The sequence below is a fragment of the Gasterosteus aculeatus genome, chromosome 15, assembly GCF_964276395.1.
Source record: "Gasterosteus aculeatus chromosome 15, fGasAcu3.hap1.1, whole genome shotgun sequence".
NCBI classification, from domain to species: domain Eukaryota; kingdom Metazoa; phylum Chordata; class Actinopteri; order Perciformes; family Gasterosteidae; genus Gasterosteus; species Gasterosteus aculeatus.
In genome coordinates this window covers 19,191,612-19,204,888 of record NC_135703.1, presented here as the reverse complement: position 1 = coordinate 19,204,888, position 13,277 = coordinate 19,191,612, and the positions used below count along the sequence as shown (strand labels likewise).

At 43.4% G+C, this 13,277-nt stretch overlaps 1 protein-coding gene across 1 annotated transcript in view; it reads right to left on the bottom strand.

The window, feature by feature from the left end:
- Positions 1-11,858, bottom strand: part of nrxn3a (neurexin 3a) — a 119,226-nt gene extending 107,368 nt beyond the window's left edge. The window contains 1 exon segment of the mRNA XM_078089104.1: positions 11,594-11,858. The gene's annotated coding sequence lies outside the window, so the exon portion shown is untranslated.
- Between the last annotated feature and the right edge of the window lie 1,419 nt (positions 11,859-13,277).

Below are 13,277 nucleotides of genomic sequence, written 5' to 3'. Positions count from 1 at the left end.
CAGGCGGGCTGTCATGTGCTTTTTACTGAGGAGTGGCTTCCGTCTGGCCACTCTACCAAACGGGCCTGATTTGTGGAGTGCTGCAGAGATGGTGGTCCTTCTGGAAGGTTCTCCTCTTCATAGAACAACGCTGGAGCTCTGTCAGAGTGACCATCGGGTTCCTGGTCACCTCCCTGACTAAGGTCCTTCTCCCCCGATCGCTCAGTCTGGCTGGGCGGCACAACTCTAGGAAGAGTCCTGGTGGTTCCAAACTTCTTTCATTCCCGGATGATGGAGGCCACTGTGCTCATTGAGACTTTCAATGCTGCAGAAATCTTTCTGTACCCTTCGCCAGATCTGTGCCTCGATACAATTCTGTCTCAGAGGTCTACAAATAATTCCTTGGACTTCATGGCTTGGTTTATGCTCTGATACGCACTGTCAACTATGATAACTTATATAGACAGGTGTGTGTGTGTAGGGTTGCAAAGGGGCGGAAAGTATCCACAAGAATTTTGGCTCGGGAATTTGGGGAATTTTGAAAAAAATAATGTGCCTAAGTTTTTTTGCAAAAGCATATAACAGGGAACTTAAATGTAGTTTAGAACAAGACTATGCACGCCTAGCTTAGCTGGACCCTGAATGCAGCTGGTTGGGAACATTGTCTGCCAGAAACATACACAGTATATATACAGTGGCGATTTTAGGCTGAAATTTCTGGTGGGGCAATTTTGTATGATGTCATGTCACCTTCACAAAAATAGAGGTAGCTGATTATTCTAAGCAGTAGCTCATATAGACCGGTAGAATATGGTATGGGCTGCATTTTGAGTGCCAGCAGGAAACAGAAATCCTATTTCAAATACATTTTACATGCTTCAGTGCGACACAAAGATGTTGCCTATAATACAGCATTAAAGTAAAATGATTGCAACAAATTAAAAAGATTAGACAGACACATAGCTCAAATAACTTGCATAATTTATTAAGCTTGTGGCACACGTGTGGTACACAATATGAAGCAAAAGGCACAACTGAAACAAATAACAGCAACAAAACACTTCCCTGCTGCTCCAAGCAGAGGAAACCGCAGTGGTCAATTCAATGGAGAAGCGCAAAGAGTTCTGCATAAAGCCAGTGCACGCAGCAGCATACATGCTGGACCCAAAGAGGTATGAAAAAAGCATACTCTCTGGTGAAGAGATTAACAGAGTTTACACAGTTATAACTACTATGTTTCTCCACCTGGGTCTTGATGAAGGCAAAGTTCTCGGCAGTCTGGCAAAGTACCGTACGAAGCAAAGCCTTTGGGAAGGAGATGGAATGTGGCAGTTGTGCCAGCACATTTCGGCATCCACCTGGTGGAAGGGACTTTGGATCTGAGACCCTTGCACCTGTAGCCTCCATCATCCAAATCCCACCAACATCAGCCGCCTCTGAGCGCAACTGGTCACTGTTCGCAACAGGCTCACCAATGCAAGGGTCGAAAAACGGGTGGCCATCCGGGCAAACCTAAGGCTCTTTGAGCCTGACAGAGCCATCCTCAACAAGCTTGGACAGTGACACCGAAGATGACGACGAGCCAGATGTTGAGGAAGTGGACAGTGAAGAGTACATTGATGAGGTCCAGGAAGAAAGCATTTAGACCTGAAAGGATTCAGGGAAAAACACAAAAAAATATTGGGGTTGGGGGTGGTGATTTTTTTAGTCAACGTTCATGTTTTTGTTGTTAGAATAAAGTTCTACTCACAAAATGTAAAAAATAGTACAAAATGTCATTTTTAAAAGTTGTATTATAAATGTTTGCATGCATGTCTGCTTATGACAAGGTAAATACAGTTAAATTACCCCAGAATTTCCAGTTTATTCCCGTTAATTCCCATGGAAAGTTTCCAACTTTGAATATTCCCAGAATTTTACCCTAGGTGTGTGCCTTACTCAATCATGTCCAATCAACTGAATTTATCACAGGTGGACTCCTATCAAGTTGTAGAAACATCTCAAGGATGATCAGTGGAAACAGGAAGCACCTGAGCTCAATTTTAAGTGTCATGGCAAAGGGTGTGAATACTTACGTACATGTTATGTTTTATTTCTTTATTTTTAACAGATTTGCAAAAATTTGCAAAAAACTGTTTTCACTTTGTCATTATGGGTTGTTGTGTGTAGAATGTTGAGGAACATAATGAATTTAATCCATTTTGGAATAAGGCTGTAACATAACAAAATGTGGAAAAAGTGAAGCGCTGTGAATACTTTCCGGATGCACTGTACTAAGGGAATGAACCAAGCTTCTCATCATCAGGCCAATACATTATTTACAGTGTCACAAAAATAGGACATTTTGTCTGAAGAAACACAACATTATTTTCCTACAAGAGTTAAGGAACCGGTAGGTTAAAGTCTCTGAAAGAAAGACTTGAATACTATTAGGAAAGCTGCTAATACATTTCAGCTAAAAATTTACTTCTGTCCGAAAAACCGTAGTTTAGGCAACAAAACTACTTTGTTAGGTTTAGGAAAAGATCTTGGTGTGGGTTGTTGAGCAGGTTTAACTACAAATTCTGGGGGAGACCAGTCAGCCAGAGTGGTGCTCTAAATAACCCAATGATACGTCTTAACGCTCAGAGTTTGCAAAGGGTCCAGGTAGTGCCAGAGCGAGCTCCAGTGTCCTTAAACAAATGTCACGGACTGCCTTCGTTCACCAACGTAACAGAAATGAGTTCATTCGTTTGCTACTTCCAGACTAGGTTACTGCAATTCTTTATTATACGGATGTTCTCACAAGTCTCTTAAGCCTCTCCACTTGATTCAGAATGCTGCAGCACGTGTATTAACAAGAACTAAGAAAAGGGATCATATCACTCCTGTATTAACTTCTCTGCACTGGCTCCCTGTTAAATCAAGAATCGATTTTAAGGCAATTCTCCTCACCTACAAGGCACTAACTAGATGGCCTAGACTAGTCTAGGATGGACCTGACTGTCGCATTTTAAAAGGGGAAAAAGGACCCAACAGAGAACAAGGGTTAAAAAAAAAAAGAAAAAAAAACTTTAATACAGAAAAGGCCTGGAATCAAGCAGGAGTGACACTGGAAACCACAATAGGAACAACAGACGAGCCGACGACAAGACAAGGGACACACATGGTTTAAAAAGGCTGGGCAGGTGGAAAAGATAGGACACAGGTGAAAACGATCAGGGACAAGAAACAAAAAACATACCAGCGGAGAAAGTGAAATTAACCCAGGAAGGGAAAAACCCAAAGATGGTGACATTGACTGCTGGGGGACTTCCAGGGACACACTAAGTTCCTCTTGCCTCTTCTCTCTCTCCTTCTATAAGAATTCCCATCTCATTAATGCACATCACTAATTCAGCTTCTTCCACGGAGTGTTAGTGTGTTTATGCCTCGCAGGTTTCCATGGATCATGGTTCAATCTGGACCCTGTTCCTGCCTCCTGCCGTGGCCGTGCGGATATCTGCTGCTGCTATCATCATCATTATGACTCACATTAATACTACTGTCATCATAAACCAACTAGTGTTGCACGGTGTACCGGTACTAGAAAGGTACCGCAGTACCCTTACGTTGACAACAATACCTTTTTTTTAGTACCGGTACTTTAAAAAAGTAATCAGAGCGTTCACTGATCTCTCGTCATCGGGCCGGGTGAACGCATTGACGCTTAGCTTAGTCTATGTGTGGAAAACACTGTGCAAGTAAATGAAGCATTGTTTGTTTCTGCCCAGCTAGATTGATAATCTGGTAAAAAAGGGAACCTTACAGATGTTTTATTTATTACTATCATTGATCAATATTCCAGTGTCCTATGTGGTATCGTATCATAAGTAGCGGGTCATTTTGGTTGACATTGTACTATTTTTACAATGTGATCAGTAGAAAGTACAAATATTTGAGTGAAGAAAGAGTCAATGAAAATAAATACTCCAGTGCAGTCTAGATACCCAAAATTTCAGTCAAAGAACATCAACGACAGGAATCCAAAAAGCCAAATAATCTTTGTACAATGTCTCATACCTTGGCGGTTAACCATGAAGTGTTTGCTTCCGGTTAAAAAGTTCAATGTAATACAACAGTCTAATGACCCCGGGCGGTCCTAGTCCTTTTTTTGTTCTTGAGAAAGGTACACAGTTGGCTCTGCCGCCATGACAGCTCCCCACTGATTCTAGTTGGCTCACAGTGCTGTCAATCTCATTTTGATGAGATTATATTATATAGGATGTAACCATTCTAAAGAGCTGTCGATAACGCTGAACATTTTGTGTAGACTTTCTTGGATTTTTGAGTCCTGCTACTCTCTCACCTCCTGGACTACACCGGACACCTCCTCACCCACCACCTGGACTACACTTGCCCTCTCCTGCCCCACCTCTCAAACCACACCTGTGCCTTCTTAACCACCTTGCCTTCCTGTTTGGACGTCACCTGCCTGTTCTTCTTGTCTCCTTTTCTCACCTCCAGCCCCCCTGGTTGAGGTCTTTATGAGGACCCAAGGAAAAATACCATGATATATCGTGATACCGGCGGAATCATGCAAAATACCGTGCACTGAAACACTGAGAGTGAGTCCTCTGACAACAGGGCTGGCAGCTGTGGGAGCTCTGCAGGGTACACTGTGCAAAGGATAAAGGAGTTTCTACAGAGTGAAAGGAGTACTTAAAGGATTACTTCTCCAAGTCTGTCAGGTCTCACATGAGCATTGCAGGCAGAGGAGGTCTCACAGATCAGGAGATCTTCAGCAGCATGCTATGCTCCTCTGGAACCACCACCCTGAGGTCCTGTACTAACAAGAGACACCTGAAGTGGCCTTTCTTCTTGGGATGGATTCCATCTGGCAGAGTGGGAGAGACCTTAGCAGGAGGACGGGAGGCTGACGGAGGTTGAGGTGGAGATACCACAGAGGGGAGAAGCCTCCTGACTCCACTGATTCATTTTTCATTGTTGTGTGTCTCGCTCTCTCTCCCCCTTTCTCTCACTCATAATTCCAAAATAAAAGCCCCATGAGGGAATTCTTACTGTAATGTTTGTGATGAGGCCTATCAATTAATAACTTCTTAGTTTGAAAGACAAACATTCTGTCTCTTAACGGCCTCTCTCCCTCACCCAATCACATCTACAACTACTAGTATTTCTACTGCTATTGTTGCTAAAGATTTTCTCATTTAGGTATTTTCAGCAATATTGTTGAAATTCATTTCAACTTTTCTCATTCATGTATTTTCAGCAATTGTTTGAAATTAATTTCTTTCTGCTCTCAGCATTTCAATGCATTTTCAGAAGAAAAATGGATTCTAGTATTTTTACTGCTACAGTACAGGGCCTGCTAAGGCCTAGTTTATGGTTATGCGTTTTCAAAGAAACGCGGCGACACGCAAGAGCCCCTTGCATGTTTTTTTCCCCCTTCTTGCTTGCGTCAAAAGCTACGCAAGCCTCACGCAGCCCGCTAAGAAATGACATGTAATCTCTCAGTGGATGGCCGCACACCACCACCTGAAAAATAACCTTGACAAGACTCAATTTATTTTTCCTCCAGAGAAAAGCCCTCCCACCAATAACCTGCCTTTTACCTTTGACAACTCCGCCCTATGCCCAGTTTTGCACTCGACGGTAAACTTTCCCTCACTGCCAACATTACAACATTACAGCACAGCATCAGGAGAATACGTCTCCATCTCACTCAGAAGGTGGCGCAGGTTCTGGTACAGGCTTTGGTCATCTCATGCCTTGACTATCGTATCTCCTTCTCAGCAGGTCAACCTGCCAGCACCATGTAAACTCTTCAGCTTATCCAAAAAGCAGCAGCTTGACTAGTCTTTAAACTAATTTCCCTCACAATACTCCGCCCTGCCGCTGGTTACCAGTAGCTGCCCACATCTGTTTAGAAATATGTTACTTCGGTAGCGTGCGGCCAACATATTAGGTCCGGTCTACATGCAGGACTAGTGTTGCACGGTGTACCGGTACTAGAAAGGTACCGCAGAACCCTTTGACAACAATACCTATTTTTTAGTACCGGTACTTTAAAAAAGCACGCAATCAGAGCGTTCACTGTTCGCTCGCCGCCAGGCTGCATTGACTGCGCAGCTCTCACACGTACAACATGAAGCCGTCACTCACAGCAAGTTATCAGGGGAGACGTGTCCTCATGTAGCAGACTGCTCCCCCACATACAGCCTAACCGAGTAGCATTAGCCTAGCTTAGCTCGAGTGACCAGACACCCTCTTTTACCCGAGTGCATTTTTTAGGTCTGGAAAAGAGGAAATGTCCGGGTAAAAGAGGACGTCTGCTTTGTCTTGTGTTGCACTTGACTGATGTTTGACTGTTTGGAAAATTGTTGACTTGTTAGTTTGTCGTAAACAAAGTAAGCGAACAGGTTTAGCCCTAGCAAGACATCTCGTTAGCGATGTTAGCAAGTTTGTTATAACGCACTCGGACATTAAGTGCTTCTTTTGTAACGTCTTTTCACAGAACCTTGGAGTGAGATGTTGGGGGTGAAGCTACGCTGCAATGCAGCGAATCGGGTTAAAGATGCGCCGTTTACCGTCGGCGAGGTTGGAGATGAACCAGCGTGGAAGAAGTTGGATGTGTGGCGTGAGTGCGTGTGAAAACATGGAAACACGCGTGTCACACGGGGAAACCGTGAGAGTTGACAACCATGTAGCTTTGCTGGTCAACAAACATCGAGCAACACAAGACAGTACAATTTCACTCATGTGGTCACTCATGGTCAGAATGACTTGATGCAAAAGGCTACATGCTGGTCGAACTTCCCCTAATTCTTTTCATTTTTAGTTAAGGAAATCTGAATGTGAGAATATCAAACTCTATATGCAAGTAAATGAGGCATTGTTTATCCCACAGACAGTCAAACAGATGCCAGGTAAAAAAGGGAACCTTACAGATGTTTTATTTATTACTATCATAGATAAATTTTCAGTATCCTAAGTATTGGGTACCGTAATACTTTGGCAGGTATAGTAATGAAGTCATAATTTTGGTATCGTGACAACACTATGCAGGACATAGTTAAATTGTACCTCATTCCTGCTCATTTCGCCAATCTGCTCGATGCTTCATCATAGAGAGCTAAAAACACAACAACCCCCATTATTTGGATCATACCTCAGTGGTCATTCGAAACCATCCGTCAAGTTTTTAACATGCTGCCATACAATCCCTCTTTGTAGGAAACATTTCTGGCCTATACGTTTTGAAGAGTCTTTTAGCAACACTGACATAATGACTCATCAATGTATTGAATTACATTTATTAAAGCTTTTTATTTTAAAAGGTATGATACATTTTGTCCACCCAACACGTATATGTGGTATTACTTATCTCATAATAATGATAACAATAATACTAATATAATAATAATAATATGAATAATATAAAAGAGCCCTACTATCTATTAGTAAGATTATGTATCATTATAATAATAATATGAATAATATAAAAGAGCCCTACTATCTACTAGTAAGATTATGTATCATTATAATAATAATATGAATAATATAAAAGAGCCCTACTATCTATTAGTAAGATTATGTATCAATATAATAATAATATGAATAATATAAAAGAGCCCTACTATCTATTAGTAAGATTATGTATCAATATAAACTGACTTTGGAATAGACCATTGTTTCGCTGTCTATTTTTATTGTAATTGATTATGTATACATTCTTAAAAAAAGAAAACTAAATATTGGCCTAATAGGAACTTGTATCTTAAATATTACAAATGTATCCTCCAAAAACAAATAATTTGAAAAAGTACATTTTTGTATTCTGAGCTGTTGTCTGTTATTTTCTCTGGCTTGGCTCTACACACACTGAGATAAACGGGCATGTTCATATTTTATTCTGTACGTCTTAAGCAATACATAAATATATTTTTATACTTGGCTAATTTTTTATTCCTTTTTTAAACATAAAATGGCTGCCGCTTAAACTAGGAAATTGCAGTATTTACAAAAACTAAAAATAGGTTGCTATTCTGTTCAACAATGTTTTAATGTACTTTCTATTTTATAACTTTGCTTAATTTTAATGCCAGAAAATTGCAAAATGTCAGCTTTCCGTCCAAAATAATACATACTTTGGCCTTTAAAAACTAACATCAGCACAGCTGTATTAATGTTTAATTTTACATTTATTTTGTTTGAGCTTAAATATATTTTGCATTACACTTTTCAATATGAATCATACAAACAAGCTCTTTTCCGACTCTGCATTCCCACTTCAGATTAATACAAATGATGACATTATCTGTGTGTGTGTGTCTTTTGTTGCTGTGTGGGGACCGTCAGGGGTTAAAAGGCTAAACGGCACGGATCATTGTTCTCTGTGAAAGGCTCCTTTGACGAACCCCACAGGGACGAGTACACATACACACACTGACAAAAGGCAGCAGCACTCTGGATCTTATTAACAACCACACGGACTGGATGGAGGGCGTGTGTGTGTAAGTGCAAATAAAAGCAGCCCGCCGGCAGCCCCGCGCATTTAAATGGGTGCCACTTGCCAGTCGTTTTAAGGCAGGTGCCCTGATCGCACACTAGTCTCACACAAACACAGGCGCAGGAAGACGCAGTGACAAAATGTCCTCCACGGCTCGCCGATAACATCTGAAAGGGACAGCAGTGTTCCTGATTTGCTGGAACAGCTCGGTGTGAGTCTGCGGGTGCAGTTTACGTTTCCAAATAGAGGTGACATTGTCTTTGTTGCTACCGGGATACGTGTGACCACGACATGTACAATGACAGCGGGGGGGGGGCAGGATCAGTGGAAACGCAGGGAGGGAGTGATGTTCCACCTCATCTACTCCCACTCATGCGTCGCGTGAAACGCCCTGACTTTGCTCTTCCTCTTCTCTCTCCATCCCGAGTCTTTGTGTGTAACCAGAATGGCTTTGACCCACCATGTTGGGCTGGTAGGGAACGTGGATAATATTACAACGCATGGCCTGTGTCATTTTCTATTACATAAAGACATAATAATAATGTAATACAATGGATACAGATTATCCAGAAATGGAGCAAAGTTTGCAATGGCCTTGTGAACAGCACACTACAAACCACCTCAGCAGCTACAAGCAATGGATTTATAAAGACAAGGTCTTTCATTCATAAGAGGAACAGCAAAGCAAGACAGAGAACAGAAAGAATGTAAATCCTCATTTAAAATCAGGGCGGCATCCTTTGGTTAGTTATAATGACTATAGCTGTTTGTATTGACCCCTTGTTGGTATGCAGTGTCATTTTAAGAAGACAAACACAGATTTGTGGATGTCGGGTCGGGTGGAAGCGGAAGGCTGGCCGTGTTTTGGGGTGAGGTTTGCGGGCACCATGTTGTTTTTCAGCTCCTCTGCAAGCAGGACACGCCTTCTGTGGGCTCCTGGTTCTGCTGCAGCACCCTTCATGGCATTACATCACCCAGCTAGAGAGCAGCCCACCACCCGACACACACCCCCATGCACGCGCAAAGTGGTCCACACACAATGACTGCGTTACACAACCATCCAGCTGTCTGTCGGCCCAGTACAACACCAGCAACTTTTAATTCTGACTCATTGGGCTTTTTATATTTGTTCAACGCACTCTGTCCACGTTATAAATTCCGACATGCAATGATCCGAGATATTTACACGCGAGTCGTTTCCTTCATACTTGGACACAGTGACAGAAGAGATCGCATGACGAGTGTCACGGACGAAATAACGAAATGCACAACGACAGGAAGAGAGACCCGTAGAAACACGAGTTTATTAAAGAAAAGCGCATTGAGTGACAGAGCGACCACTCGGCTTCCTGCGCACTTCATCGGCTGCCAACCAAAACAGCCAAATTACCCCAAACACCGTAACCGGACGAGGGGGGGCATGAATTGGGACAGGGTTCAGTAAAAAATCCCATCCATGTTAGACATCCCACTGGAAAAAATACAAGTATTTGGCAAAAAATACAATAATCTTTTTTAGCTGAATGGGCGTCAGTAATCATATTGAGTGCAGTTGGATGCATTTAAATTTAAATTCCGAGTAATGCTGCAGAAATAAAGCGAAGAGCGGAGAAATAATAAACCCGATTACCTGCTAGAAGCAGAAAGGTGCTGCGGACGCGTCTTTGGCTCTAATCCGAACGTCCGAACAGGTGATGGAGCATCCGGCCCTCCGCAGGGGGACGACACGCGTCCTCTGGGTGTGTCGCGCGCGCGCGCGCTGTGCAGCCAGATTAGGGATGAAGAAACGCCTTTGCTCTTATTCTACGAACTCTTAAAACAAAAGCCCTCGAACGTGTTCTGGTGGTAATATTAAGAAGCGGGACCGTCACACACACGGCGCGCGTGTCATTCAGGTGAGCGGCGCTGGGCGCGCGGAGGCCCGGACACGTAACGGCTCGTGCATCGGAGGCTCGCGGATGCGCCGCGGCGCCGCACGAGGCCTCGCGCTCACTGTGTTCTGCTGAACGTTCGTCGCAGTGAGGCCTACAAAAAAATAATCCCCAATCCGTTTGAGGCCCGCTGGCTTTAAAATGCGGATGGATGGAGACGCAGCATAAGAATGCAGTTATTGGAGGAAGAACGGTCCCATTTGACCCCCCGGGCCCTGCAGCGCTATTCGATCCACCAGGGAACTGACATAATCGAAAGCTTCATAATTCCGTTTTCCGAACAAAATCCCCAAACTCAATCATCGAATGACACCTTCTAGAAGAGGCTGCGGTCCGGTTACATTTCGAGGCCATTTTCACAGTAAAGCAGCATCTGTTTTAATTCACGCCTAAAAAGGTTTTAGTTTGATGGTTTTTAAAATGTTGAAAACATGAACCAGACGTTCGACTCTGCAGCTGAATTTTGGAATCCACCCACCTGAGCGGGATAATGGAGGAATGTGCCGCTCATCCGCCTCCATGGCGCGGACACGAGCACTGCTACTGCGCGCTGTGCGTCTGCATTCACACAGAAGGTCATGCATCAAAAGGCATGTCCTACTGCTCATATTCCCCCCAAATACGCAGCCCTGTTTACAGTGTGCGAGCCGCTTTTGCTGCGCGTGAGCGTGCACTTGTCTGACATTTGAACACGAAGCTGCAGACGCGAACAATGCGCGGACACTCGATACTTGGCGTTCATGCTATTTATTATTCATCATCCCTAAAAACAAGGCGATCGTGGTTTAAGTCTTTTTTTGCAGACTTGCTCCTCTTCCTATTATATAAAATAGCACGGTGACATCTAATACAATGATAATCCAATCAAATGGATCCTTCAGAGACAAACAGGACGTGTGTAATTCTAAACCCGCCTGCCACGGTTCCTCTTTCGTTCCCCGTAGGAACGACATTTAGAGGCCAAATATTGCAGATATTCCATTTTTGAATCCCCCAAAAGCGGCTTTTCCATCGGGGAGACGCACACCGGCCCCAGCTGCGCCATGTTCACAGTTCCATTTGGCACAAACAGGAAAGTCCTGTGGAAGTTCCGTGATATCTGCGCGTCAGGAGTAGAACAAATGCCTTTTTGCTTCATATTTGTTCCCGTTTCACTCCATATACAGAAGCAGGACCAGCGGCCCCCGCTACTGACCTTAGTTGCGCATCCGACTGCTGAGCTCCAGTTTAAGATCCGCTCACGTGAACTCGCTCCTCACAGGTGCGTCGACCACGGTGCTTCACGCGCACAAAGGCGGCTGTTAGATCCGTGCGACTCACGAGACTGCCGACAAGAGGCGCACACACGCACGCGCGCACGCACGCGCCACTCGGGTCCGCCCTCTGCTCAGCTTCCGACATTTAAAGGCGTACCAGCTCGTGGCGGAGCCTGTGCACGCGCATACACACGCACTATCCCCGTGCACATTAGGCGCTGATGAAAAGGTCCCACGAGGAGCACAGAGAGGCTGAGTGTCACTGCGTGGAAATAAGGAATGAACATGGAACCTGAAGGTCATTGTGAGAGGATCTCCAAGCAGCCAAGGTGCCTTCTGAAGGCCCAACAGCACCACACGAGGTTCTAGATGTGGGACAGGGAGCAGTGCCAACTGAATGAAAGACAGACTTAATTGCCTTCATTCCAAAAGAGGAAGCCTCCACAATGCACACTGCTGATGTGCTAACCCGTCCCACAAGGCTCAATAAATGAATGTTCCACAATTTATGTTATAACATAAATATACAATACTACAATTCATTTATTTTTGTTAATGGACAAATATGCATTGTTCTTTTTTTTGTCTTCCTTTCGTTTATTTGTCTTTGTATTTATGTTCCAATTCATATTTCTTATTTCATTTTTCCATTTTTTTTAACTTTATTTTTGCCTTTGTAACACATACGTAATACATACTTGGACGCATAGAAAAGAAGAAGAAAAAAGTGTGTGGATGGCTCTGTCCTCTCAATAACGGAATAAATCCTGAGAAAACCTTGATGTGCTCTTCTCCTGTCCGGTCCTGTCGTTGATGTGTGGAACATCTTCCATTTCTCCCACTTGTCACGACATTGTTGCTCTTTGGTTCTTATTTTGTCCAAACAGTTCATATCATTCAGCTCAGTCACACTTTTCATCCATGCCTCTGGTGTTGGTGGAACTTTGGACAGAAGCTGGGAAAAGCTCCCAGAAACGTGTTAGCATTTGCTATTGTGAGCAGTTTTTTTTTTTTAAATAGTACTTTTAATTCGTAAAAGTAGAAAATAAATAAATAGTTTTTTTCTTTCCTTTTTTTCTCTTAAGCATGATACTCCTCCTCATTGCTTTACATGTCTTTTAGATTTTCTGTCACTATGTCACTGTACTAATTGTTATTCCTTTGTGTTTTCCACTGATTACTCCCAAGACAACGGACATTGTGTCTCTCTGACGGCACTAAGAGGCCTCCCATTTTTGTGCGGGATGATACCACAAAGTTTTCCTGGAGTGTTTGGTAACGATGTGTAATTCAGTGAATTCCTTCACTGAATCGATTAATCGATTTATATTCCTGCGATCCAACTGAATCGATCTGTGCTCAGCAAATCGGCATTCCGGACGACATATATCGATTACAAATCGATTGAAATGGTACATAATCGATTGTATCGATACTAACGCCGACAGTCAGGACCTCTAGCAGCGTCACCGCTGCAGCAGCAGCAGGTAACTGCAGCTCTGCATGCACCTCAGGCCTCGCCAGCACCAAACTCAGCATCACAGTAACAAGTTTCGCTGTAAAGACATTACATTACATTACATGTCATTTAGCGGACGCTTTTATTCAAAGCGACGTACAATA